The sequence below is a fragment of the Rattus norvegicus genome, chromosome 17 (assembly GCF_021556685.1).
Source record: "Rattus norvegicus strain SHRSP/BbbUtx chromosome 17, alternate assembly SHRSP_T2T, whole genome shotgun sequence".
NCBI lineage: Eukaryota > Metazoa > Chordata > Mammalia > Rodentia > Muridae > Rattus > Rattus norvegicus.
This window is the reverse complement of record NC_141550.1, coordinates 29,404,170-29,431,047: the sequence shown is the minus strand read 5'-3', so window position 1 is coordinate 29,431,047 and position 26,878 is coordinate 29,404,170. Positions and strand designations below refer to the sequence as shown.

The window sequence follows — 26,878 nt, the reverse complement described above, 5'->3', positions numbered from 1 at the left end:
TAGTAACAACTGAGGTTTATTGATACTGCTTCTATGCTAAACACTAATATTCTGAGAACAGATGCAGAGGAGATAAACATATGAGTCTGGTAAAGGAGTTGAAACAAATGTGAAATTAAGGGACATCAAAACAAAGCCAGTAATCATCTCTGAGACTATGATAATTCTACATATGCCAATTATGCATCCCAAGACGCACCAGATCTGTTAACTATCATGAGCCAATTCAGAAGGCACCAATTCTGGATGCATTCCAATCTAATTGGATATTTTTGTTTCTTCAAGAGATAATTACAAAGTGCTTATCATGTTTTATATACACATAGAGACCATGTTCATCTGAAAATATAGTAATAAGAATCATGGGACTTGCTGAACTTGAAGAACATCTTCTTCTATAAAAATGAGGTATGAGGTATGAGGTTTTCACCAGGATCTGTCCTACCTACCAACATCCACATGTCCCTCCTGTACCACATCCCACCTTTCAACTTCATCAGATATACCTTCATACTTCAGGCATAGATCAGGTGACACATGATGTAAACCAGCCTAATCTACTATGGATAACTGACTTCATTCCATCCAAGCCATTTCCAACCACTAGGCCCAACCTGCCTGCATGCCTTCTTTTCTGCCTCAACCTACTGTGTTCATATCAATCTTAAGGCTAGCAAGAAAAGTTCACCTACCCAGATCTCATCACAAAAATACAAACAACATGAAACATCAAGCCAGAACCTTCTTTTTAAAACTTCTAATCATATAGAAATGTTTGTCAATGAGAATTAACTAGATGAACCCCCAAAACACAGAATTTAAAAGAACAGTCATAAACTTCATTAATGACTTCAAAGAGTTTAAAGAACACAAAGAAACAGCACAATAAAATTAAGAAGAAAGTGCTTAAGGAAAATAAATGTTTGATGTCCATGAAAATATAAACATAAGGCTGATGTAAATGCCAAAATCAATCAAAATTTTGAGGATGAAATTTAATAAGGAGGTAGAAACACTGAAGATGAGTCCATCTAAAATGAAGATGGAATTAGAAACCCAATAATTCAACTAGAAATAATTCAACTAGAAAAAATTCAAAGGAAAACATTATAAGAATAAATCAAGCAGAACATACATCAGGGCCTGAAGATAAAGGATCTAGATGAAATGAGAAAGGAATATGAAAAAAATGGAAGGAAAATGTTAAAAATATGAGCAACATGAAAAAACTCTTCAAATTATAGTCATGGAAAAAGGAAAATAATACCAAGCCAAGGGCATAGACCAGATCTTCAGAAAGATCACACACAGAAGAAAACTTCCCCAAACTAAGGAAAGAAATACCCATATAGATATAAGACATAGAATACCAAGTAGACAAAACAAGAAAAGAAAATCCCCACTGCATATCATAGTTAACATACTAAGTATACATAACAAAAAATCTATTGAAAGCTGCAAGAGAAAAAATGTAACTCATATGTAAAGAAAAACTCATCAAAATAGCAGCTGATTTCCCAACAGAAACTTTGACAGCCAGAGCAACCTAGAACAATGCAATCTAAGTACTAAAAGTCTATGAGATCCAGCCTAGACTAACATACCCAGCAAAACTATCTACCATAATTGGAGAAGAAAGAAAACTTTTCCAGAATATAAGCAGCCTTTAAAATGTTTACTAAAGGAACCAAACCTAAAGTAGATATAGCAAGTGATATTTCTGGATGAAGAGAAGAATGAACATAGACTGTGGATAGAAAAATGATGTGATGATTTCTGGCTCACTGGATGTATCAAGTAACAAAATCTATCTACCTTTTGTCTACTAGAAATAAGTCTCGACTTTAAAGATAGGCATTGCCTTAAAGTAGTGATCCTCAACCTGTGAGTCATCACTTCTTTGGGGCTCATATATCAGATACTCTGCATATCAGGTATTTACATTTAAGATTCATAACAGCAAAATTACAGTTATGAAGTAGCAATGAAATGATCTTATGGTTGATGCTCACCACAACATGAGGAACTGAATTAAAAGGTTATATTAGAAGGTTGAAAACTGCTGCCTTAGGATAAAAGAATGGGAAAAGTACTCCAAGTAAATGGGACCAGGAAGCAAGCAGGCATTATGCTCTAATCTCAGACAAAATAAACTCCACATTAAAACTAGTCAGAAGAGATAAATTGGGACATTTCATCTTAATCAGGGGAGGGATTAACAAGAACACATTACTATCCTAAACATATATGCACCAAACTCTACAGCACCTAATTTTATTAAAAGTGTACTATGGGATTTAGAGACTTTGATTAACATCAATCAATCAATAGTGGGCAATTTCAATAAACTACTTTCTCTAATAGACAAGTCATCTGGAAAAAAATTAAACAGAGAAACACTAGAATTAACTGACATCATACATCAATAAACTTAAGAAATATCTACAGCACATATAATCAAAAGAGTAAGGAGTACACATTCTATTTTCTAAAAATAGAAAAGCATCCTGGGCCACAAGACAAATCTTTGCAAATTAAAAATAAATAAAATCACTCCTGTACCCTATCTGACACAATGCAATAAAACTTTAAAATTACATTACATAAATTTCTAGTAAATACACAACCTGATGGAGACTAAATAGTTCATTATTGAATAATGAATAGGTCAAGGAGAAAAACCAAGAAAGAAACAAAAGAATTTTCTGAAGCTAAATAAAAATGTAAAAAAAATACAACAAAACCTCTGGGACACATTGAAAGCAGTCCTATGAGAGAAAGTTTAAAAATCTGAAAGAGCACAAATAAATGGCTTAATTATGCAGCTTAGCATTTGGGAAGCCAAGAACAAACCAAATCCACACCCAGTTGATGCCAAGAAATGATAAAAATTGGAGCAGAAATCAATGAAATAGAAACAAAGAAAATAACATAAAGAATCAACCAACCTAAGAGCTGGTTCTTTGAAAAGACAAACAAGATTGACCTTTGCCCAATTAACTAAAAGAAAGAAAGAGAGTACCCAAGGGAACAAAATCCATAATGAACAAGGAAATGTTACAACAGATATCAAAGGAATTCAGAATGTTATAAGGGAATCCTTAAAAATACTATATTTATTAAGTTGAAAAAACTAAGACTAACAAACAAAAAAGAATAAATATCAAAACTAAACTGAGAAAAAGTAAAAAAAAAAGAATAAATAAACAGACCCATAACAAATGAGGAGATGCGGAGATTAAAATAGTAATAAAATTCCTCTGGCTTTAAAAAAAAAAAAAAAAACTCCTAGGGCTAGATGCCTTCGTAGCAGAATTATACCAGACTTTCAAAAAAGTCCTACAGTCAATATTTCTTAAACTATTCAAAAATATAAATAAAAAGAACATCCCCAAACTTCTTCTACAAAGCTACTATCACTCTAATACTAAAACCAGGTAAAGACACAAAGAACAAGAAATAAAACTCAAGCCAATATCCCTGATGAACATAGACGCTCAATAAAATACTCGCAAGCAGAATATGGGCATACATAAAACAATTACATACCAAATGACCGAGTTGGCTTTATCCACCAAATGCAGGCATGGTTCGACATACACACATCAATAAATGTAATAAATTTCATGAATAGACTTATGGATGAAAAAATTATGTAATCATCTGCATAGATGCACAAAAAGCCTTGGACAAAACTGAACATATCTTCATGATAAAAATCTTTAAAATACAGGGATAGAAAAAACACACCTCAGCATAATAAAAGAAACCCACATGCGGAACCCCTAACAAGTGGAGCAGGGGCTGTCTCTGTCTGTGTTCCCTCCTATTGGATCCCTTCCCCTACCTGGACTGCCTGGTTGGTTCTCAGTGAGAGAAGATGTGTGTAGTCCTGCTGGGACTAGATGTCCCAGGGTAGGCTGGTACCTGAGGGGGTCTGCCCATTCTCTAAAGAGAAGGGGAGGTGTAATGGGAGGAGGGATTTGTAAGCGTGTGACTGGGAAGAGGAGGGAAGGGGGATGTGATGAGGATGTAAAGTGAATATACACAATAAAAGAAGCACAGTTCTCTATACAAGAAACCCACAGGAAACTCCATCCTTAAATTTAGAATGAAAAAAAGATTGAAGCAATCCCCCTGAGTCATGATGGAGACAGGCCTACCTGGAAGTTCCATTTTCCCCCTAAATATTGTACTGGGGTACTGGTTAGAGCAGTGAGGCATGAGAAAGAAATTAAAGGGGTGCATAAAAGGGAAACTCTCCCTATTTGCAGATGAGATGAGAGATCACAAAAGTTTTACCAGAACACTTCTAGAAAATATAACTCCAGAAACATGGCATGATACAGAAGGGAGTGGCACAAATCCATAGATTTCCTACACATCAACACCAAGCACACAGAGAAGGAGATAATGAACAGATGTCCATTCATGACAGCCTCAAAAAAATTAGAAGTCAACCTCATTGAGGAAGTGAAGGACCTCTACAATAAAATGTTAAACCTCTGAAGAGTTAGAGAAACACCTGAGAAAATAGAAAGAGATCCCATGCTCACACATTGGTTGAGTAAACATTGTGAAAGTGACCATTTTACCAAAGCTGTTTACAGATTCAATACAACGTCAACCAAAATTCCCATCTCATTCCTCACGGACATAGAAAATATTATCCTAAAAGTCACATGATACCACAAAAGGCCCTGTATATCCAAATAGTCCTAAAACAAAACCAGAAACAAAAAGAATGAGGCTGGAAGGATTCTAATTACAGAACCATAGTGATAAAAATAATATGGTGTGGTTAAAAAAAAGAAACACAAAAGCCAATGATTAAGAGCCAAACGAAAGCGTAAGTAACTTTATCTACTTAATGTTTTTGACAAATATGCAAAGAATAAAAGCTGGAGAAAAGAAAGCTACTTCAACAAATGGTGCTGGGGAAACTGGGTGTCACATGAACAAAGAGTGAGAATGGACCTGTATCTAACTTCACAGGGATCAAAGGCTGAGCATGAAGCCTGAGGCTGCTAAAAGTAGGCATAGGCAGCACCAGGCAGAGTGCAGGTGTGAGAACTTCCTCACTGGAACTCAGTTTGCCCACGAGTTAAGGCCAACAATGCACAAGTGGGGCCTCAGGAAACTGAGAAGCCTCTGCACAGCTAAAGAAACATTCAACCCATCCAGTCAAGGGTGGTGCACACCTTTAATCCCAGAAGGCAGAGGCAGGTGAATCTGAGTTTAGAGTGAGTTCCAAGGCAGCCAGGCCTACTCAGAGGGAAAAAAAGGAAAGAGGGGGAAGGAGGCAATGACAGAGACAGAAACACAGAGAATCAACTGAGTAAAGAGGAAGGCCACAGTGCAAAGGATCTTTGCCAGCTATAAATCTAACAGAGGATTAATATCCAGAATTTATAAAGAACTCCAAACAAATAAGAAACAACCACAACTCACTTTAAAAATGAGCCAGTACCTGAATAGAACATTCGTGAAAGGAAATGGCTAAGAAATATCTAAAAGAAAAAAAAAGTTCAGCATTCCTGGAAAATAGGAACTTGCAAATCAATAAGTTTTAAGGAAGCAAGGGTAGAAGAGGTGGCTGTCAATTACTGTCAATTACTGGCTTTCTCATTAGCTGTCCCTTGTGCTCTCTATGTGACTGATTATGTGGGTATGTACAGTATCGTATATTACTAAATGCTCCTAAAATAGAGCCTTCAAAAAGTCCCCATGGGAAGATGATCTTAATAGTTCGGGTATAAAGCAAAGGCCCCTGATGGCTCAGCACAAGTCCTGGCATGAGCTTTTCAAAACCCTCATCTCAGAGGCAGGCAGGGAGGATACAAGCAGATCTGATAAGGGCTTGGCCAAAAGTTTTCCTAATTACCAAAGGAACCTTCCAGCAAGAGGCTTTATCTCCACCATCACTAACGACGATCTACTTGGAAGTATACTGTGGATAAAATATTAGGTAATCGTAGCTCTGTTCTCATGTTTGACTGGGGAGGGATTCAGTTTCGAAATCTTAATCACTGGGACTTAAGATGGATTATCTCTCTTTCAACGAGAAGGTGGGCAGCCCCGAGAAATAATGCTCATGGGATTTATCAAGAACTCAAACCTCTTCTGTCTTCTAACTCGACATTTTTACCAGGTAGCTCAGTCCCTATGTCGCAAGGCAGCCGCTCTTGTGTCACAGGGATCGGCATCTATTAATAGACATCTCAGCTGCATTGCTGACAGGAAGAGGGGCAAAGGAGGAAGGATGGGATGACGAATAAGATGCAATTATCTGCTCCAAGCAGCTTTCTTTTTCAGTGGCTGTCCTCATTTATTTGACAATTTTTATCTTCCTCCTCATGGGAATTAGGAGCTCATGTCTCCCGGAGGGTGTATGCTCCAGGCAACACATGAAGAGCCCTGGATTGCTTTCTTTTTAAGAGTCATTGAAAACATCCTAGCCGTGCCTTGCTGTGAAGATTACTAGCCAGCGCTCTCATCGTGTCACTTTGTCATTGTTAATAAGATACCATTAGTTTTATAATTCTTAATGTACCATAAAACTGTACATCAACCCTTGTACCAACAAAAAAAGGAAAAAAGAAAGAAAGACAAAAAGAAAGAAAGGAAGAAAGAAAGAAAGAAAGAAAGAAAGAAAGAAAGAAAGAGAGAGAGAAAGCAAAACCATACTGACAATGTAAGTCTGTTAACATTTGTATATCACCCTTCAGCGACATGTTATTTGGTTGACACATAGTGTGTTTTGACATCTTTGAACAGACGTGTGTATGTGCTCTCTTCATGACAAGGTTGTCACCTTTTTGGTATCTCTAAGGGTGGCATTTTCTTTATGTCTGATACTGGAAGCCTCTGGATAGCACAGATACTAACAGGAGTGCCAAGGTGATTTCTGGGTATTTTTCTCTCTAGAGAAGAGAGGAAACTATAAATTAATTCCTAGAAAAAATAGCATGAATTGTGACATGTGAAATACAAGATATATATGTATCATATGTGATACATACACACATATATATTTATATTTATATACATATATTTGTATATGAGTACAAATCTATGCCTGCATTCCCAAGTATATAAGAAATAGAATATTTGGGGTTGGGGATTTAGCTCAGTGGTAGAGCGCTTGCCTAGGAAGCGCAAGGCCCTGGGTTCGGTCCCCAGCTCCGAAAAAAAGAACCAAAAAAAAAAATAGAATATTTGTCGATTCCTCAAACAATTTCATTTCCATTGGTTCCTGAGCCATTAAGATATGTTAAACTCAGTCTTCATGAGCCTCTGCCTGGTGAATGGTGGAAGTTGTGAATGGTTTCAGGATTATGTACGATGGCAAGGCCTGGAGAATCCCAGGGAAACTCCTTCTTTGGTCATGTGTTCATACGTTTCCATGGAGAATGTCTCCATCCCAACATGAAAGCTTCCTCAGGTCCCAGTGCCGTCTATGTTTCTCCAGTCATGTTTGCAATGCTGGGAGATTTTCAAGCTTGCTCGCCAGCCTAGAAGCTGCCCCACAGCCTCTCTTTGGAGTCTTGCCAGCTCACAGCACCATCTTCTCTCTGTTCACCACTTTTCTAAACGCACACAAGTCATTTTTCTTGCCTGGAGATGGGAAAATTTCATGTCCTCTATGGTTTCTGACCAGATATTTTATCCATGCTCCAGATCCTTTAGACAACTTTGGAATTAGACTTTTAGGCACATAATAACAAAGTCTGAGGGACATCAGCAAGGTGGCTGACCACAGGTATCTGGAGTGCTTTCCTTCACAACTGAAAGAAAGTGGGGTATGGGGGTGTGGAACATACTTCACAGGAGAGTTAAAACAGTGTGCTGGGGCAATGTGGCAGAGATGTTACAGGGCATAGAAATACAGGGGCCTTATAGAGAAGGAGCTTATTATAAAGCATTTTATTCTGTCTCTTGAGGTCAACCGCTGTTAAGAGGCCAGTCTCCTTCCTCCCTCAGACACCCATCCATTTGTTCTTGGAAAACCCTGAGGCACTCACAGGCCCTAGTCCCAGTGTGAGGTCAGCCTAGCTATTGCATCACTGCAGAGAAATAAGCAGCCCACATTGCACCTTTCCTTAAACCATCCTACTCAGGGTCCTGTAAGGTAACTGGGCACTTTTCTAGCAGCTCGGCTGACCCAATAAGTGAGACATCCAGGAAGCTTCACCCTCCCTCCCAGCTCTGGAAAGTACCTAAGTAATTTGCCTTGCATTACTGAGCTGCAAAGTTCCCCAGAAAACAATTGGCTGGCCTCAATCACCTTCTTAGTACCTAAGACACTCAAACACTATCCTAGGCCTCAAGGTAGTCTGGAGCTTGTGCCCCTCAGCTCCAGGATATAGCTGGGCAGCTTGCTCTGAGCAGCTTAGATCAAAGAAGTACAAGGAAGTAGATGAGGTAAGCAGCTCTTCCTATCATCCCAAGGCTCCTGGAAACTCTTAGCCTTTTCTCAGAAACTCCTCCCACTTGCCCTCAGCCCTAGGGCTGTGGCTGGTCAGCCTCTCCCGCCTGAGGAATCCTAAAAAAGTCTACGATTCAAAATGCAGACACTGAAAGGGATCTCACGTTGGCTTACTACTACTGTACCCTGAGCCCCAGGCAAGTCTCAGACACTGACCAGCACCTCAGCCAGACACAAGTACCTGGTGGGTTCATGAGTGACATCATCCTCACACAACCCACATCTGTAACCAGATACACCCAGAGCTAACACAATTTTTAGATTAACACAGATTAAAAGAGAGAAGACCTAAATAAACAAAATCAGAGATGAAAAAGCACACAGCACATTAATGTCACAGAAGAGAAAGATCATTAGTGAACTGTTAGGAGTCTTGTGGAAATCTTCCTCCTGGACAGCAATCAGAGTGGAAGGGAGGAGATGTCATTGGCAGGTCAAAGCCAGCACAGCTCCTGAAAGGCCTTGATCCTAGGTCAAGTTTGTGCTCTCATTTTATATTCTAAAGCTACAAAGTGTGGTGGGCAAGCAAACAAGATTTTTACAGAAGCATATGTGGCAGTCTGTAGCTTGTTAAGGGCAACAGCCCATTGTCTCAGCTGCTTCACCAGGTCATTCTCTTTCAGGTAGGAAGTGAAATCCTGCTTGGCATATAGGCAGTGTAAGTTATGCTTTAAGAAAATCAATAAATCAGTATCTAGTCTTTTCTACCTCAATTCTGCCCCAAGAGAAAGTGCGTACCTTCCTCCATGTTGGAAAACGTAGGTGAAATGAATACAGTTCTGGATAAATCTTGTTGGTATCAGAAATTACCTGCATCTCCAGCAATGGCACCATTTGGTCACTGTTGCCATGGCAACAGTCATACATTCCCAGTGTACCTTTTGGCTTAATTCCCAACTCCACCTGGGAGCAGTTACATCATGTTCCAAGTAAAAGGGAGACATCGTCTGCCCTCTTTCTCTTTTCCCTTCTTTCTCTCCTCTCTTGCCCTTGTCTCATTCTCCCATTAAATTTCTCCACATGGAACACCTGGCTTGGTGTGCTTTATCCAGGCGCAGGCCGATTTTTAAACAATACCACATGTGACCTAGAAGGCCATCAGGATGTGGAAAAGCTAAACTGCCTATTAGCAAATAATGTTATAGAGCTAGTAATGTAAGGTCTCCAACAGAGAAAAGCCTAGAGGTGGATGGTCTCAGAGCCAAAGTTTACAAAACATTGTTTAAAAAAGAATTCATTCTGGGTCACTTAAAACTGTCCCATAGTGCTTGGACGACTTTATTTGTCACCTTGTTTGGAAAGCGTGTGTTTTCATGTCTGTCAGGTGTTTCTAGAGTCAACTAGATCCTGAGGGCACTGACCTACTCAGTAAAGTAATTCATTGATGGAGTCATCATGATATGATGATGTCATTGAGAGGTGGGACCTCTGGAGGAAGTAGGACACGTTGGCATGTATTATTCAGAGTTCTCTAGAGTCACAGAATTCATGGAATGTCTCTATTAAGAAATTTATTGTAATAACTTCCAACTAACCCAACAATGGGCAACTGTGAATGGGAAGTTCAAGGATCTAATAGTTGCTCAATCGAGTGAGGCTAGTTGTTTCAGCTGGTCCTCTGTACAAGCTGGAATCTTGAAGAAGTAGGTTCCAACAGATATGCTGGCAAGTAAGTGCAAGCAGGCAAAGAAGAATGAGTCTTCCTTCTCCTGTCATCCTTATGTAGGCCTCCAGCAGAAGGTATGGCCCAGATTAAATGTTTGTTCCATTATGCCTGGATTTGGATCTTGCTGTGTTCTAGTCCTTCAACCCAGAGATCTGCTTACCTCAATCTCCTGGGATTAAAGGCATGCCTGGGCCTAAACTTTTCACGGCCACTATGCCTCAAGATCTGATTCAAAAGCATGAGTCATCCCATGTTAATATCTGGGTCAGGAACTTGTGTCTTCCAGACTCAAAATATGGATCACAAGGTGCCCCCCCACCCCCATTTCTGCATTGTAGTCAATTCCAGATGTAGATGACAACTAGGAATAGCCATCATAGGGGCATATATCATGCCGTGCCCCTTTCCTGTATCCCACTATCCTATGTATACTGACCACCAAGCTGTGTACTGTTTCACTCTACCACATCTTCCCAGCCATGATAGACTAACCCTCCCTTTTAAGTTGCTTTTATTGGGTGTTTGGTCACATGCACCCAACAGTCTGCTCAACATACGAATTGAAAGGGAAACAATCTTTCTAGTCTCTTTCTGTAAAACCAGGCCATACCGATTCTAAAACTATGCAAGAACACAAGAAAAGGATATATAGACCAGTATCCCTGAGGAACCTGTATATAAAGGGTCGCAATAAAATGGAAGCAAATAAAAATTAAATGACATATAAAAAGACCTCAAGTCATAATCTAATGGGACTTAATCCAGGGGAAACAAATTAATAAGTGTAACAAAGTCTGTCACCAGAGTTAGGGGTAAAACAATACTTCGATAAATAAAAATGGTTAAATTCAACATTCCACCATGAAAAATCACTATAAAACTAGCTAAGGATACCCTAACCCAATAATATCTACATACGACAAACAAATAAGCTATGGTGTCTAGTGGTAAGAATCTGAAATCGTTTGTTCTAGGAGTAGGAACAAGAGAAAAATGTTCACTTTTACCATTCTTATTCAATATATTGGAAGTCTCAGTCTGAGCGGTAATGCATGCTGATAGTAATGCATGTTGAAGAAATAAGACACCTGAAACAGGAAAAGGGGTTGTTCAAGTAATCTTTTTATACATGATGTGAATTTATATATAGAAAAACACAAAAGACTTCACTAAATATCATTATAATTGATAGATGAATTTAGTAAGGTTGCAGGTTACAGAATCAAAACACACACACACACATACACACACACACACACACACGTGGGACTGTGAAAGGCACCCTGGTTCTTGGTTGAGCAAAGGCCAGAAACCCAGATGACCCTGAAAGGGACAGTAGGCATTTTGCCTGACTCCCAGGAAACCAGGCCCCATCACTAGCCACAGCCATCCATAGATTTGTGGCCATCGGTCATGTAAGGACAACACCCCAAGCCCCTCCACAGGTAGAGGGCATTACCACAGGTCATGTAGGCTCAAGATAGATCCATCTCCATTATAACAAGGTACCTACAGGCCTGAAGGCTTAGTCAATGAACTTTCCTTCCCAGACACTTCTCCCTGCAAAAGGTATTTAATCTCAGGCCCACCCTGAGAAGTTGGATATGGTTTTACTCATCCACTTTCTGCCATGACAATAAATGCCTTCAAACCATGGACTGTCTTTTCATCAGGACCCCCAAAACCCTATGCAGACACACACACAGCCACACACACACATACACACACACACACACACACACACACACACAATGCCCTATGTTCATGAACTAGAAGAATATTGTTAAATACACAAAGTATTATCTATAGACATCTCAAAAGGATGACAACCTTGTCATGACAAAAGCACACACACACATACTTTGTTCAAAGATGTTGACATATTGTATGTCAGCCAAATACTATCACTGGAGGATGGCGCTTTACTAATATTAACATTCTTGCAGTATTAATGTGAATTTACTGTCAAAATACAAATTTCGTTCTTTACCAAAAAAATGGGAAAAATACCACTGATACTGGTATAGAATGCAAATGACCCTAAATGCCACATCAATAGTGGGCAAAAATAACACATTTGAAGACATTACAAAACTTAACTTCAAAACATGCTGCGAAGAAGTAGAAACAAAAACAGCATGGCATGGCATAAAAGGCAGACATACAAATCAATGAAACACTATAGAGAATCAGAAGATGAAATCATCTCTATAGACAACTTATTTTCAACAGAGGCCATAGTAGGATCATGAATTGATAAATGAAAGCCTCTTCAACAGATGAGCCTAGGAAACTGGACAGAAACTTATACAAAAGAAAGAAGTTAAAGAGAATTAAATCCTGCTGTGTATGGTGAAATGTGTGGAACCAGAAAACATTGCATTAAGTGAAATAAGCCAGATAAAGAACAAGCTTATCCCCACTTCTGTGTGGAAACCAAAACATTGATGGCCAAGAACTAGAAAAAAGATGTGAGGGGATTTGTGGTTGACAAAGAGTACTTAGAGAGTAGAAAGTCTAGTTAAGTAAGAATAAATTCTAACATTGACTATGAAAAATAATTTCTTACATACAGCATGATGGCCTTTGTTATGATTGGTAACTATTAAATGACTATGTCAAAATAACTAGTTATAGTGGCTATTTATTCCTGATTGTCAACTTGACTATATCTAGAGAGAAATGCAATCCAGAATTGGAAGGCTCACCTGATCTTGAGGTGAACCTGATCTTGAGGCTGGGAGATACAAGTTTCTGACCTGGATCTTGGTATGGAGATCTTGAGGCATAGTGGCTATGAGTCCCAGGAGACTAAGACATGGAGAACTCTGAATCCAAGGTCATCTGGGACAAAGAAAATCCCAAATCCAGACAAGGTGGTATGGGTCACACCGTCTGCTGTAGACCTAACTACATAAGGACATTAGAAGAAAAGAGATTCTCTCTGTTTGGCCTTCTTGCCTTGTGGGATTGAGCAACTGCTAGATCCTTGGACTTCCATCCCCAGCTGCTGCTGACCATTGTTGGGGAGCTGGACTGAATAGTTCTGTGACTCTAGAGAACCCTGACTAATACATTAGTAGAGAGACCTTTGAACATTCCCCAAACAAAGAAATAATGTATCTAGTGTGATAGATACACCAATTAGCCTCAGTTGATGAACATAACGCAGAATGTACTGGAATCTTATTATATCACTCCATAAATATGCATAGCTATTTTTAATTAAGATAAAAATTAATTAGAATAAAGAAGACTTGGTTACTTCTGCTTTAGATTCTGACACTTCCCTCTCCTCACACACTGAGACAAGAGTTAGTGGGCTGAACTATCAAAGTGAGAGTGCTGGTGGCAAAGATCAAAGAGCACTTTGTCAAAAGTGTTCGCCAGGGCTGGACAGATGGCTCAGTGATTAAAATCACTTGTTGCTCTTGCCGAGGACTTGGGTTCAATTCCAGGTACCCACACAGTGGTTCATAACCATCTGTAACTCCAGTTCCAGGGGATCTGAAGCTCTCTTTTGACTTCTATGGGCACCAGGCAAATTATTCATACATATGAAATAAAATCTTAAATATACATTCTCCTGGGTATATATTCTACAGGTTATGTATTGTTTATAGGTGAGAGAGCAAAATCGCTTAATGAATATCCTGTATTAGAAGAAAAGTTTCAAATCGTAGATTTTATTTCTGTTTTCTTTTTTTTTTTTCTTTTTTCTGGAGCTGGGGACCGAACCCAGGTCCTTGCGCTTCCTAGGCAAGCGCTCTACCACTGAGCTAAATGCCCAACCCCCCTTATTTCTGTTTTCTTAATCTCTTACAACGTGTTTGGATATGAGAAAAGTAAAATACATTGAAGAAATGTTAAGTTTTGCCTCATGCTCCCAATTTGTCTTCATTGAGCTGAGAGTTCAGTTATATAAGCACACATTAAAAAGAGAAAGAAAAACAGGAAATTTCAGTAATCCTAATACACAAAAGCACATGTGGATGTAATCCACACAGCATATGATGACCTTGGGCACAAAGACTCATAAGAGTTAGTGTTGGTAAATTGCTTTGTGTTTTACTCACATGCATAATTTAATTTGATGCTCACAAGAGCTCTGCGCAATACGGTGGGATTATTATTCACCTCACAGATGAAAAATGCAATATCAAAATTAAGTAACTCCTTCAAGTTTACACAATTAGTTCGTGGGAATTGGAGCAGAGGTGAAGCCTGTGAAAAGTCTGCCCAAATTACAGACTCCAAAAGGAAGATGGGAGATAGAGGAGATGTGCAGACATATTATAGAGAGATGCACTTTGCATAATTGAATGTTTTGTGTAAAATTCTAGCCTGGTGAGTTGAATTGCTTAATATAGTGGCTCTAAATCCAATTTAATTGGAATCTCTGGGGGTGAGACCCGGGCCGTGTTATTTTTTTAAAGCTCCCTGGGTGATTCTAATCACCAGCCAGGTTTGGGAAACACTGGCTTTTGTTGCTTCATAAGCAAAGAATGTGTGCGTGAGTGGCAGAAAAGAAAAAAAGCAAGCTTGTGGGAGTAAAGGGAGATGTAGGAGGAAGAGTGTATTTATTCAGGGTTACAGGGACCATTTGCTTCCAACTTTATTAAACCTTATCAGGCTTAATGTTAGCCTTCACTTTTAGTTTTAAAACCTTTAAAGAAACCTTTAGAAGAATTTACTGTTCACATACTCCAGTGGGGCAGTTCTATTTCATTTTAAAATGGTTTTCTTAACAGGGTTTTAACGTACGAAACAGAACTTTATTTTTGTACATATGTAGAATAACTATTATATTTATGCATAATTGTGGTGGTTAGTGTTGATCGTTAATAAAACTGAAAAACATCTGAGAGATGGGCTCAGGACATGTCACGAGGTGTGGGGGGGTAGGATTTCTTGATTACTAAGTTAACAGATGTAAAGAGACCAGCCTATTGTAGGCAGCACCACTTCCTGACTGGCATTCTTTGCTGGGTATTTACCTCATTTGAGGAGAGGAGGTGAGCAATTCAGTCGCATGCATGCATTCATTGCTCTCTTCTTCTGACTGTGCAGATGATGTGACCAGCTGCTCTAAGTTCCTAATTGCCTTGGCATCCCCACCAATAAAATAAAACCAATCTACTTTAAGCTACTTTTCTCAGGGTGCCTTTATCACAGTGACAGGAAGAAAAACTAAAACAGTGTTGAGAGTAACAAAAGTAGGAATTGACATTGTTCAGAGGCCTTGCATTTTTGATTTATTAAGAATGAGCTGTGCTAGGTTGGGGCTATAGTTCAGCAGTAGAACACTTGCCAGGAGGTTAGATCTTCAGACTCTAGGTTATATCCTCAGCATTGCTATAATCATAATTAATAATTATAATCATAATAGTAATGGTAACTTCCAAAATAACTTAGATACCCTAACTTAAAAGTAAGAATTTCTGTAACTTTGGAAAGTCATTAAACACTGCTCATGTAGGAAATGTACTGAGAGATCAGCAATTTCATTTTATATTAGAAATGCACGCTGAACTTAGTGATAATTCACTTCATTATTTTAATGTTCCCCAGATATCCAGGGATATTAAGATGGGTAAAATATTAGGTGAAGAATTCATAAGTTTACTTCTAAAAATTATCAATCATGTCAAAGAAGATGTAAATAGGCAGGTGGACAAAGGAGATGAATTCAGGACCCAGAGAAGTCATCAACATAGAGGAAAAGATTGAAAATGTGGGTTTGGAAGTCAGTACCATGGACGAGGAAACTGGCAAAGAAATTGAGGCAAGAAAATTTAAAAAGTACAAAAATGTTGAGAATGACAAAAAATGAGTTAAGTGAAAATGCCAATGGAAAGTATCATCAATAGATAAAGCCCAGTGGGATGCCATCAATGGACAAGCATAAGAATCCATTGGGTACAAGTAGCATCTGTAATAAAAACTGAAGTCAAGGAAAATCTATTTAATGAAAGCATAGAAAAGTCAATCTGGGGGAAAGAAATATATATCCAAGCACAAGAGGCATTTAGAATCCCAACCACTTATAAACAGAGAAGTATCTCTCCAGGACACCTCATTTTTAATAAAATAAAATAATGTTAAATGCTGTAGTAGAAAAAATGCCAAATCACAAAAGCAACCACATCAAAACAAAATGAGGCATCTCCGCAGAAATATTAAAAGCCAGAATGATAATCCCAAGCCCCAAAAGCAAATAGCTCACCAATTAATGTTACTATCTTCAAAAAGAGTATCTTTTAGAGCCAAGAGAAAGCCATTTTGGGACATGCACAAACTAAAACAATTCACAACCATCAACCCAAAGGTGAAGGAAAAGATGCACAGGAATTTTAGAGGAAGACCAAAGTCTAAATCTTAAGAGTACAGGAAAGACTAAATCTCATGATAGGACTAAATTAACAAAGGAGAATTAGGAATGAATCTGTTATGTTCAACACAGCAAACACCTAACACAAATGTAGGATAAAGAAAGGAATAAACATTAATCAGAGTAGGAGAAATCAACAAATGTCTCTCAGTAATAACCTTAAATGTGCCTGGCATGGTATCTGTTGGAAAAGTGTTTGCTACATAGGCATGAAGACCTGAGTTTTATCCCTAGCACCCACAAAGAGAGCCAACTATGGTGGCACGTGCTCATAATGCCTGTATTAGTGAGGTAGAAGCAGGTGACTGGGACTGAGTGACTAGCCAGACTACCCTAACTCTTAAGGCTCAGGTCACAGTGAGATATTCTGTCTCAAAACAATATACATTGAGTTGACCTCGGACCTATGCCTTGACCTCTGACCTCAACACAGAATTATACACACACACACACACACACACACACACACACACACATCTTGAATGTGAATGGTCATAAATATCTCACTAGAAGATGCAGATTGGCTGACTAGATATTTTTTTGAAACTATCTGTTGTCCAGAAACATACCTCACTTGCAAAGACTGGCAGAAACTGATAGTTAAAATATTGGAGCCAGTTTTAATATATTAAGCAAATAGAAGCTGAAATGGTTAGGCATGGTTATCCTTATAGCTGCTGAACTAGATGTCAACCTAAAATTAGTAATAAAAGATTGAGGGCATTATGTATTGAAGAAAACCATTCTTCAAGAAGATTTAACAATTATAAATATATATGCATTGAACATTGGGGTTCTCGATTTCATAAAACAAACACTAATAGACATAAAAGGACCAAAACTCTGAGTAACTTCAATACCATATTTTCACCCAGAGGCTGTCCAGACTGAAACCAAGTAAGCATAAAACAGAAAAAATAAAGTTATATGTCAATTTTCCTGACAGAAATAGATGCAAATAAAACACATTAAAAAGGCTATCTATGCACCATGATCAAATGGGTTTTATTTCAGGAATGCAAGGATGTTTAGACACACACAAATCAATACATGTAATACAGCATACAAATAGACCCATGGACATAAATTATATGCCATCTCAATGACTGTAGGAAAGGCATTTGACAAAGTTCAACATCATTTTATGATAAAGTCTTGAAGAAAAAATGAATATATCTCAACATAATAAAGATCTTATATGACAAAGCTATAGTCAACATTATATGAACCAAGGAAAACTTGAAACATTACCTCTAAAATCAGGAGTAAGTCAAAGTACTCATTCTCTCCAATCTTATTAAACATTGAATTCTTTGCTATCAAAATACGAAAAGAAAAAGAAACGAAAAATTGCCAATAGAAAAGTGAAAATTACTTTTCAAATTACTCTTGTTTTTATGTGCTCTGACCCCAATATTTAAAAGACTCCACAGAAATTCCTTAGACCTTGATAAACACTTTCAGTCAAATATTAAACAGATTCGAGATGTGAGCTCTCAGCTTTGTTTCTGCCATCTGCCACCTCTATTCAGTCATCATGAATGCTAATCCTCTGAAAACACAAGACCAAAACACACCTTTCTTCTGTAGGTTCCTTTGTCATGGTGTCTTATCACAGTAATAGAAAAGTAACTAAGACAGGATATATAATGAACATACTAAAATTAGTAACCCTTATCTATGTCAATAACTGACTCTCTAAGAAAAGAATTCCTGACCCAATAGCATACAACAAATATTTCAAAATTAATGTTAGGGCGTGAAAGAGTTTTACCAGTGAAAACTTTAAGCCACGAAAGAAGAAATCTGAAGATGACAGAAGATTGAAAGACTCTCATGCTTATTGATTGGCAGAATTAAAATTGTAAGACTGGCTATGTTACTCAAAACAGCTTACAGGTTCACACAAACCCCATCAAAAGTCAGTGATATTGTTCGCAGATCTAGAAAAAATGTTAATAGGATTCATTCGAAAGCACAGAAACCCCAAATGACCAAAAGAACTCTAGGCAGAAACAGAAAAGATATCAGCTCACTAAAACATTGACAGGATAAGATCAAATAAACGAAACATTCTGCAAAGGCACAAGAAGGGGAGGTGAGAATGCTTATCTGGTCCTAGGTTAATGAGAGCTCTAGATTTGTCTTCATAAAGCTTTTTGAAAATTCCACGAAGGAATAGGGTTTAGTATAAATAACCCAACACACTGAAGCCCAAGCTACTTAGAGAATGATGGCAAAATGCACATAGTCAACAAGCTAGTAACCATTGAACAGCTTCTGGTTAAAAATCACTCCATTGGCAAAACAGTGGTAAGTGAAACCAATAATCCAGAGGGGAAAAATCAATAGAACCAGAATCAGTATTTATATGAACTACAGAATTTACAAAGACATCAAAACAGCTGCCATACATATAAATATTTCTAAGAAATGCCAACATACTGTGTAAAGAAATGGGAGATATAAAAATAGCTTGATGAAATTATAAATCTAAAAAAATACAATATCTGAATAGGAAAGGAAAGTTACTAGATAGTTTGACAGCACATTGAATACCATAAAAACAAACTAATAAAATGAACTTGAATAATACATTGAACAGATATTATCTACCATAATGTATGTAGAAAAGTAAGTGGCAAATATAAAATTAAACATTGATTTTTATTTTATGTATATGGCTGTTTTGACACCACTTATGTATGTATACTGTGTGCCTGCCGATTGTCCTCAGAAGCCCGGAGAGGGCATTGGAGCTCTGGAAATGAAGTTTGGGTAGTGGTAAGCCATAACTGAAATGCTGGGAACTGAATCAGGTCAGTTAAGAGAAGCAAGTGCTCTTAATTGCTGAGCCTTCTCTCTATGCCAATAAATTTTAAAATCTTGAAGATGTAACTAAATTTACAAAAGGAGAGAAAAGGTATTTAATGATAAAATGAACATTTCAAAGTTGATGAAAACTTAAACATGAGCTTACATGTCTAAGAAACTCCGTGAAACCCAACCAAGCATGTACCCCAAAATTATGGCACAAACTATACTGCCTGAATCAATTCACCAGATAAGCCTATAGCTGCCAGGCTGTTTCTGCTTTACCTGACAAGTGGAAACATTGAAATCACAAACCCAACTGGGCTCATGGTACGAAAGGCTACATTTAAAGCCAATAACAAGTTCACAATAAGGAAGTCTGAAGTGGAAAACTGGTTCAATGTATATGTTGGCCTGTGGTCAAGTCTACAGGGGATTACCCTGACTGCCTTAATGTGAGAAGGCTTCATCTGAAGTGGGTGACACCTCATCTCTGTTTCTGGTACTGGAGAAAGTGAGTTGAATAGTAAGTCCGTACATATCCATATTTCTCTGCTCTTGACTGTGCATGCAATGTGACCAGCTGTTTTAAGTTTCTGCTGCCTTGACTTCCTTTCTATGATGAACTGTAAACCTGAAAGTATGAGCTAAAATAGACCCTTTATCTTTTAAGTTGCTTTAGTCAGGATAGTGTATCCCAGCAACAGAAATAAAAATACAAGACTTATATATGTGTGTTCATGTATGTTCACATGCATATAGGGATGTGTGTGTGTGTGTGTGTGTGTGTGTGTGTGTGTGTCTACAAATGTGCTCAGATATGTGGGAAGGACAACCTCAAATGTCACTCCTCGGCATCATCAACATTTTTTTCCATACAAAGTGTCTTGCTAGCCTGAAGATCACCAGATAGGCCAATCTAGCTGGCCAGTGAGTTCCAGTAGCAATTCTAACAGTTATGAAGTTTATGTTTGGAGGTCACCACAACATGAGGAACTGTGTTAGTGGGCCACAGCATCAGGAAGGTTGAGAACCACTACCCTAGCACTTCCCAGGACCATGTGAAGCTTGAACAGAATCACGTGCATCTGGGAAGGATGTGAACGAAGTGAGTGGCTGGCATCTGGGAAGGATGTGAACGAAGTGAGTGGCTGGCGTGTCAGGTAAAGGTCTAATGACCTGTCTTACTCTCTTTCAGTCTAAGAAGTCACACACTCCATCTTGAGTCACAGAAACTCCTCTCAATGTGGCAATGACTGTCATGTTTGGAGAACAATAGCCTACAACAAAAGATTTTTTTTTATTAACTTGAGTATTTCTTATATACATTTCGAGTGTTATTCCCTTTCCCGGTTTCCGGGCAAACATCCCCCTCCCCCCTCCCCTTCCTTATGGGTGTTCCCCTCCCAACCCTCCCCCCATTGCCGCCCTCCCCCCATAGACTAGTTCACTGGGGGTTCAGTCTTAGCAGGACCCAGGGCTTCCCCTTCCACTGGTGCTCTTACTAGGATATTCATTGCTACCTATGGGGTCAGAGTCCAGGGTCAGTCCATGTATAGTCTTTAGGTAGTGGCTTAGTCCCTGGAAGCTCTGGTTGCTTGGCATTGTTGTACTTTTGGGGTCTCGAGCCCCTTCAAGCTCTTCCAGTTCTTTCTCTGATTCCTTCAATAGGGGACCTATTCTCAGTTCAGTGGTTTGCTGCTGGCATTCGCCTCTGTATTTGCTGTATTCTGGCTGTGTCTCTCAGGAGCGATCTACATCCGGCTCCTGTCGGTCTGCACTTCTTTGCTTCATCCATCTTGTCTAATTGGGTGGCTGTATATGTATGGGCCACATGTGGGGCAGGCTCCGAATGGGTGTTCCTTCAGTCTCTGTTTTAATCTTTGCCTCTCCCTTCCATGCCAAGGGTATTCTTTTTCCTCATTTAAAGAAGGAGTGAAGCATTCACATTTTGATCATCCGTCTTGAGTTTCGTTTGTTCTAGGGATCTAGGGTAATTCAAGCATTTGGGCTAATAGCCACTTATCAATGAGTGCATACCATGTATGTCTTTCTGTGATTGGGTTAGCTCACTCAGGATGATATTTTCCAGTTCCAACCATTTGCCTACGAATTTCATAAAGTCGTTGTTTTTGATAGCTGAGTAATATTCCATTGTGTAGATGTACCACATTTTCTGTATCCATTCCTCTGTTGAAGGGCATCTGGGTTCTTTCCAGCTTCTGGCTATTATAAATAAGGCTGCGATGAACATAGTGGAGCACGTGTCTCTTTTATATGTTGAGGCATCTTTTGGGTATATGCCCAAGAGAGGTATAGCTGGATCCTCAGGCAGTTCAATGTCCAATTTTCTGAGGAACCTCCAGACTGATTTCCAGAATGGTTTTACCAGTCTGCAATCCCACCAACAATGGAGGAGTGTTCCTCTTTCTCCACATCCTCGCCAGCATCTGCTGTCACCTGAGTTTTTGATCTTAGCCATTCTCACTGGTGTGAGGTGAAATCTCAGGGTTGTTTTGATTTGCATTTCCCTTATGACTAAAGATGTTGAACATTTCTTTAGGTGTTTCTCAGCCATTCGGCATTCCTCAGCTGTGAATTCTTTGTTTAGCTCTGAACCCCATTTTTTAATAGGGTTATTTGTTTCCCTGCGGTCTAACTTCTTGAGTTCTTTGTATATTTTGGATATAAGGCCTCTATCTGTTGTAGGATTGGTAAAGATCTTTTCCCAATCTGTTGGTTGCCGTTTTGTCCTAACCACAGTGTCTTTTGCCTTACAGAGGCTTTGCAGTTTTATGAGATCCCATTTGTCGATTCTGGATCTTAGAGCATAAGCCATTGGTGTTTTGTTCAGGAAATTTTTTCCAGTGCCCATGTGTTCCAGATGCTTCCCTAGTTTTTCTTCTATTAGTTTGAGTGTGTCTGGTTTGATGTGGAGGTCCTTGATCCACTTGGACTTAAGCTTTGTACAGGGTGATAAGCATGGATCGATCTGCATTCTTCTACATGTTGCCCTCCAGTTGAACCAGCACCATTTGCTGAAAATGCTATCTTTTTTCCATTGGATGGTTTTGGCTCCTTTGTCAAAAATCAAGTGACCATAGGTGTGTGGGTTCATTTCTGGGTCTTCAATTCTATTCCATTGGTCTATCTGTCTGTCTCTGTACCAATACCATGCAGTTTTTATCACTATTGCTCTGTAATACTGCTTGAGTTCAGGGATAGTGATTCCCCCTGAAGTCCTTTTATTGTTGAGGATAGCTTTAGCTATCCTGGGTTTTTTGTTATTCCAGATGAATTTTCAAATTGTTCTGTCTAACTCTTTGAAGAATTGGATTGGTATTTTGATGGGGATTGCATTGAATCTGTAGATTGCTTTTGGTAAAATGGCCATTTTTACTATATTAATCCTGCCAATCCATGAGCATGGGAGATCTTTCCATCTTCTGAGGTCTTCTTCAATTTCTTTCCTCAGTGTCTTGAAGTTCTTATTGTACAGATCTTTTACTTGCTTGGTTAAAGTCACACCGAGGTACTTTATATTATTTGGGTCTATTATGAAGGGTGTCGTTTCCCTAATTTCTTTCTCGGCTTGTTTCTCTTTTGTATAGAGGAAGGCAACTGATTTATTTGAGTTAATTTTATACCCAGCCACTTTGCTGAAGTTGTTTATCAGCTTTAGTAGTTCTCTGGTGGAACTTTTGGGATCACTTAAATATACTATCATGTCATCTGCAAATAGTGATATTTTGACCTCTTCTTTTCTGATCTGTATCCCTTTGATCTCCTTTTGTTGTCTGATTGCTCTGGCTAGAACTTCAAGAACTATATTGAATAAGTAGGGAGAGAGTGGGCAGCCTTGTCTAGTCCCTGATTTTAGTGGGATTGCTTCAAGTTTCTCTCCATTTAGTTTAATGTTAGCAACTGGTTTGCTGTATATGGCTTTTACTATGTTTAGGTATGGGCCTTGAATTCCTATTCTTTCCAGGACTTTTATCATGAAGGGGTGTTGAATTTTGTCAAATGCTTTCTCAGCATCTAATGAAATGATCATGTGGTTCTGTTCTTTCAGTTTGTTTATATAATGGATCACGTTGATGGTTTTCCGTATATTAAACCATCCCTGCATGCCTGGGATGAAGCCTACTTGATCATGGTGGATGATTGTTTTGATGTGCTCTTGAATTCGGTTTGCCAGACTTTTATTGAGTATTTTTGCGTCGATATTCATAAGGGAAATTGGTCTGAAGTTCTCTTTCTTTGTTGTGTCTTTGTGTGGTTTAGGTGTAAGAGTAATTGTGGCTTCGTAGAAGGAATTCGGTAGGGCTCCATCTGTTTCAATTTTGTGGAATAGTTTGGATAATATTGGTATGAGGTCTTCTATGAAGGTTTGATAGAATTCTGCACTAAACCCGTCTGGACCTGGGCTCTTTTTGGTTGGGAGACCTTTAATGACTGCTTCTATTTCCTTAGGAGATATGGGGTTGTTTAACTGGTTTATCTGTTCCTGATTTAACTTCGATACCTGGTATCTGGCTAGGAAATTGTCCATTTCCTGAAGATTTTCAAATTTTGTTGAATATAGGTTTTTATAGTAAGGTCTGATGATTTTTTGAATTTCCTCTGAATCTGTAGTTATGTCTCCCTTTTCATTTCTGATTTTGTTAATTTGGATGCACTCTCTGTGTCCTCTCGTTAGTCTGGCTAAGGGTTTATCTATCTTGTTGATTTTCTCAAAGAACCAACTTTTGGTTCTGTTGATTCTTTCTATGGTCCTTTTTGTTTCTACTTGGTTGATTTCAGCTCTGAGTTTGATTATTTCCTGCCTTCTACTCCTCCTGGGTGTATTTGCTTCTTTTTGTTCTAGAGCTTTTAGGTGTGCTGTCAAGCTGCTGACATATGCTCTTTCCTGTTTCTTTCTGCAGGCACTCAGCGCTATGAGTTTTCCTCTTAGCACAGCTTTCATTGTGTCCCATAAGTTTGAGTATGTTGTATCTTCATTTTCATTAAATTCTAAAAAGTTTTTAATTTCTTTCTTTATTTCTTCCTTGACCAGGTTATCATTGAGTAGAGCATTGTTCAATTTCCACGTATATGTGGGCATTCTTCCCTTATTGTTATTGAAGACCAGTTTTAGGCTGTGGTGGTCCGATAGCACGCATGGGATTATTTCTATCTTTCTGTACCTGTTGAGGCCCGTTTTTTGACCAATTATATGGTCAATTTTGGAGAAAGTACCATGAGGAGCTGAGAAGAAGGTATATCCTTTTGCTTTAGGATAGAATGTTCTATAAATATCCGTTAAGTCCATTTGGCTCATGACTTCTCTTAGTCTGTCGACATCACTGTTTAATTTCTGTTTCCATGATCTGTCCATTGATGAGAGTGGGGTGTTGAAATCCCCCACTATTATTGTGTGAGGTGCAATGTGTGTTTTGAGCTTTAGTAAGGTTTCTTTTACGTATGTAGGTGCCCTTGTATTTGGGGCATAGATATTTAGGATTGAGAGTTCATCTTGGTGGATTTTTCCTTTGATGAATATGAAGTGTCCTTCCTTACCTTTTTTGATGACTTTTAGTTGGAAATTGATTTTATTTGATATTAGAATGGCTACTCCAGCTTGCTTCTTCTGACCATTTGCTTGGAAAGTTGTTTTCCAGCCTTTCACTCTGAGGTAGTGTCTGTCTTTGTCTCTGAGGTGTGTTTCCTGTAGGCAGCAGAATGCAGGGTCCTCATTGCGTATCCAGTTTCTTAATCTATGTCTTTTTATTGGGGAGTTGAGGCCATTGATATTGAGAGATATTAAGGAATAGTGATTATTGTTTCCCTTTATATTCATATTTGGATGTGAGGTTATGTTTGTGTGCTTTCATTCTCTTTGTTTTGTTGCCAAGACGATTAGTTTCTTGCTTCTTCTAGGGTATAGCTTGCCTCCTTATGTTGGGCTTTGCCATTTATTATCCTTTGTAGTGCTGGATTTGTGGAAAGATATTGTGTAAATTTGGTTTTGTCATGGAATATCTTGGTTTCTCCATCTATGTTAATTGAGAGTTTTGCTGGATACAGTAACCTGGGCTGGCATTTGTGTTCTCTTAGGGTCTGTATGACATCAGTCCAGGATCTTCTGGCCTTCATAGTTTCTGGCGAGAAGTCTGGTGTGATTCTGATAGGTCTCCCTTTATATGTTACTTGACCTTTTTCCCTTACTGCTTTTAATATTCTTTCTTTATTTTGTGCGTTTGGTGTTTTGACAATTATGTGACGGGAGGTGTTTCTTTTCTGGTCCAATCTATTTGGAGTTCTGTAGGCTTCTTGTATGTCTATGGGTATCTCTTTTTTTAGGTTAGGGAAGTTTTCTTCTATGATTTTGTTGAAGATATTTACTGGTCCTTTGAGCTGGGAGTCTTCACTCTCTTCTATACCTATTATCCTTAGGTTTGATCTTCTCATTGAGTCCTGGATTTCCTGTATGTTTTGGACCAGTAGCTTTTTCCGTTTTACATTATCTTTGACAGTTGAGTCAATGATTTCTATGGAATCTTCTGCTCCTGAGATTCTCTCTTCCATCTCTTGTATTGTGTTGGTGAAGCTTGTATCTACAGCTCCTTGTCTCTTCTTTTGGTTTCCTATATCCAGGGTTGTTTCCATGTGTTCTTTCTTGATTGCTTCTATTTCCATTTTTAATTCCTTCAACTGTTTGATTGTGTTTTCCTGGAATTCTTTCAGGGATTTTTGCGATTCCTCTCTGTAGGCTTCTACTTGTTTATTAATTTTTTCCTGTGTTTCCCTAAGTGTGTTCATGTCTTTCTTGAAGTCCTCCAGCATCATGATCAAATATGATTTTGAAACTAGATCTTGCTTTTCTGGTGTGTTTGGATATTCCATGTTTGTTTTGGTGGGAGAATTGGGCTCCGATGATGGCATGTAGTCTTGGTTTCTGTTGCTTGGGTTCCTGCGCTTGCCTCTCGCCATCAGATTATCTCTAGTGTTACTTTGTTCTGCTATTTCTGACAGTGGCTAGACTGTCCTATAAGCCTGTGTGTCAGGAGTGCTGTAGACCTGTTTTCCTCTCTTTCAGTCAGTTATGGGGACAGTGTGTTCTGCTTTCGGGCGTGTAGTTTTTCCTCTCTACAGGTCTTCAGCTGTTCCTGTGGGCCTGTGTCTTGAGTTCACCAGGCAGGTTTCTTGCAGGGGAAAAGTTGGTCCTACCTGTGGTCCTGAGGCTCAAGTACGCTCGTGGGGTGCTGCCCAGGGGCTCTCTGCAGCGGCAGCAACCAGGAAGACCTGTGCCGCCCCTTCCGGGAGCTTCAGTGCACCAGGGTTCCAGATGGTCTTTGGCTTTTTCCTCTGGCGTCCGAGATGTGTGTGCAGGGAGCAGTCTCTTCTGGTTTCCCAGGCTTGTCTGCCTCTCTCAACAAAAGATTTTGAAAATTAATTTTCTTTACTTGTAAAAATTTTCCTCTTTCTTTCAAAAAGATTGTTTCACAAAATTGAGAGAGAATCGCTTCAGCCACATTTT

The 26,878-nt window shown here is 38.8% G+C and overlaps 1 long non-coding RNA gene across 1 annotated transcript in view; it reads right to left on the bottom strand.

The window, feature by feature from the left end:
- The window catches only part of LOC148000093 (LINE-1 retrotransposable element ORF2 protein-like), a 38,631-nt gene extending 12,348 nt beyond the window's left edge, over positions 1-26,283 (bottom strand). Inside the window, exons 1-4 of the long non-coding RNA XR_015641364.1 lie at positions 25,567-26,283; positions 21,400-25,066; positions 19,800-19,993; positions 9,227-9,391 (exon numbers count right to left, since the gene is read on the bottom strand). This is a non-coding gene — a long non-coding RNA (LINE-1 retrotransposable element ORF2 protein-like). The remainder of the gene's footprint in view (positions 1-9,226; positions 9,392-19,799; positions 19,994-21,399; positions 25,067-25,566) is intronic.
- Positions 26,284-26,878: the final 595 nt, after the last annotated feature.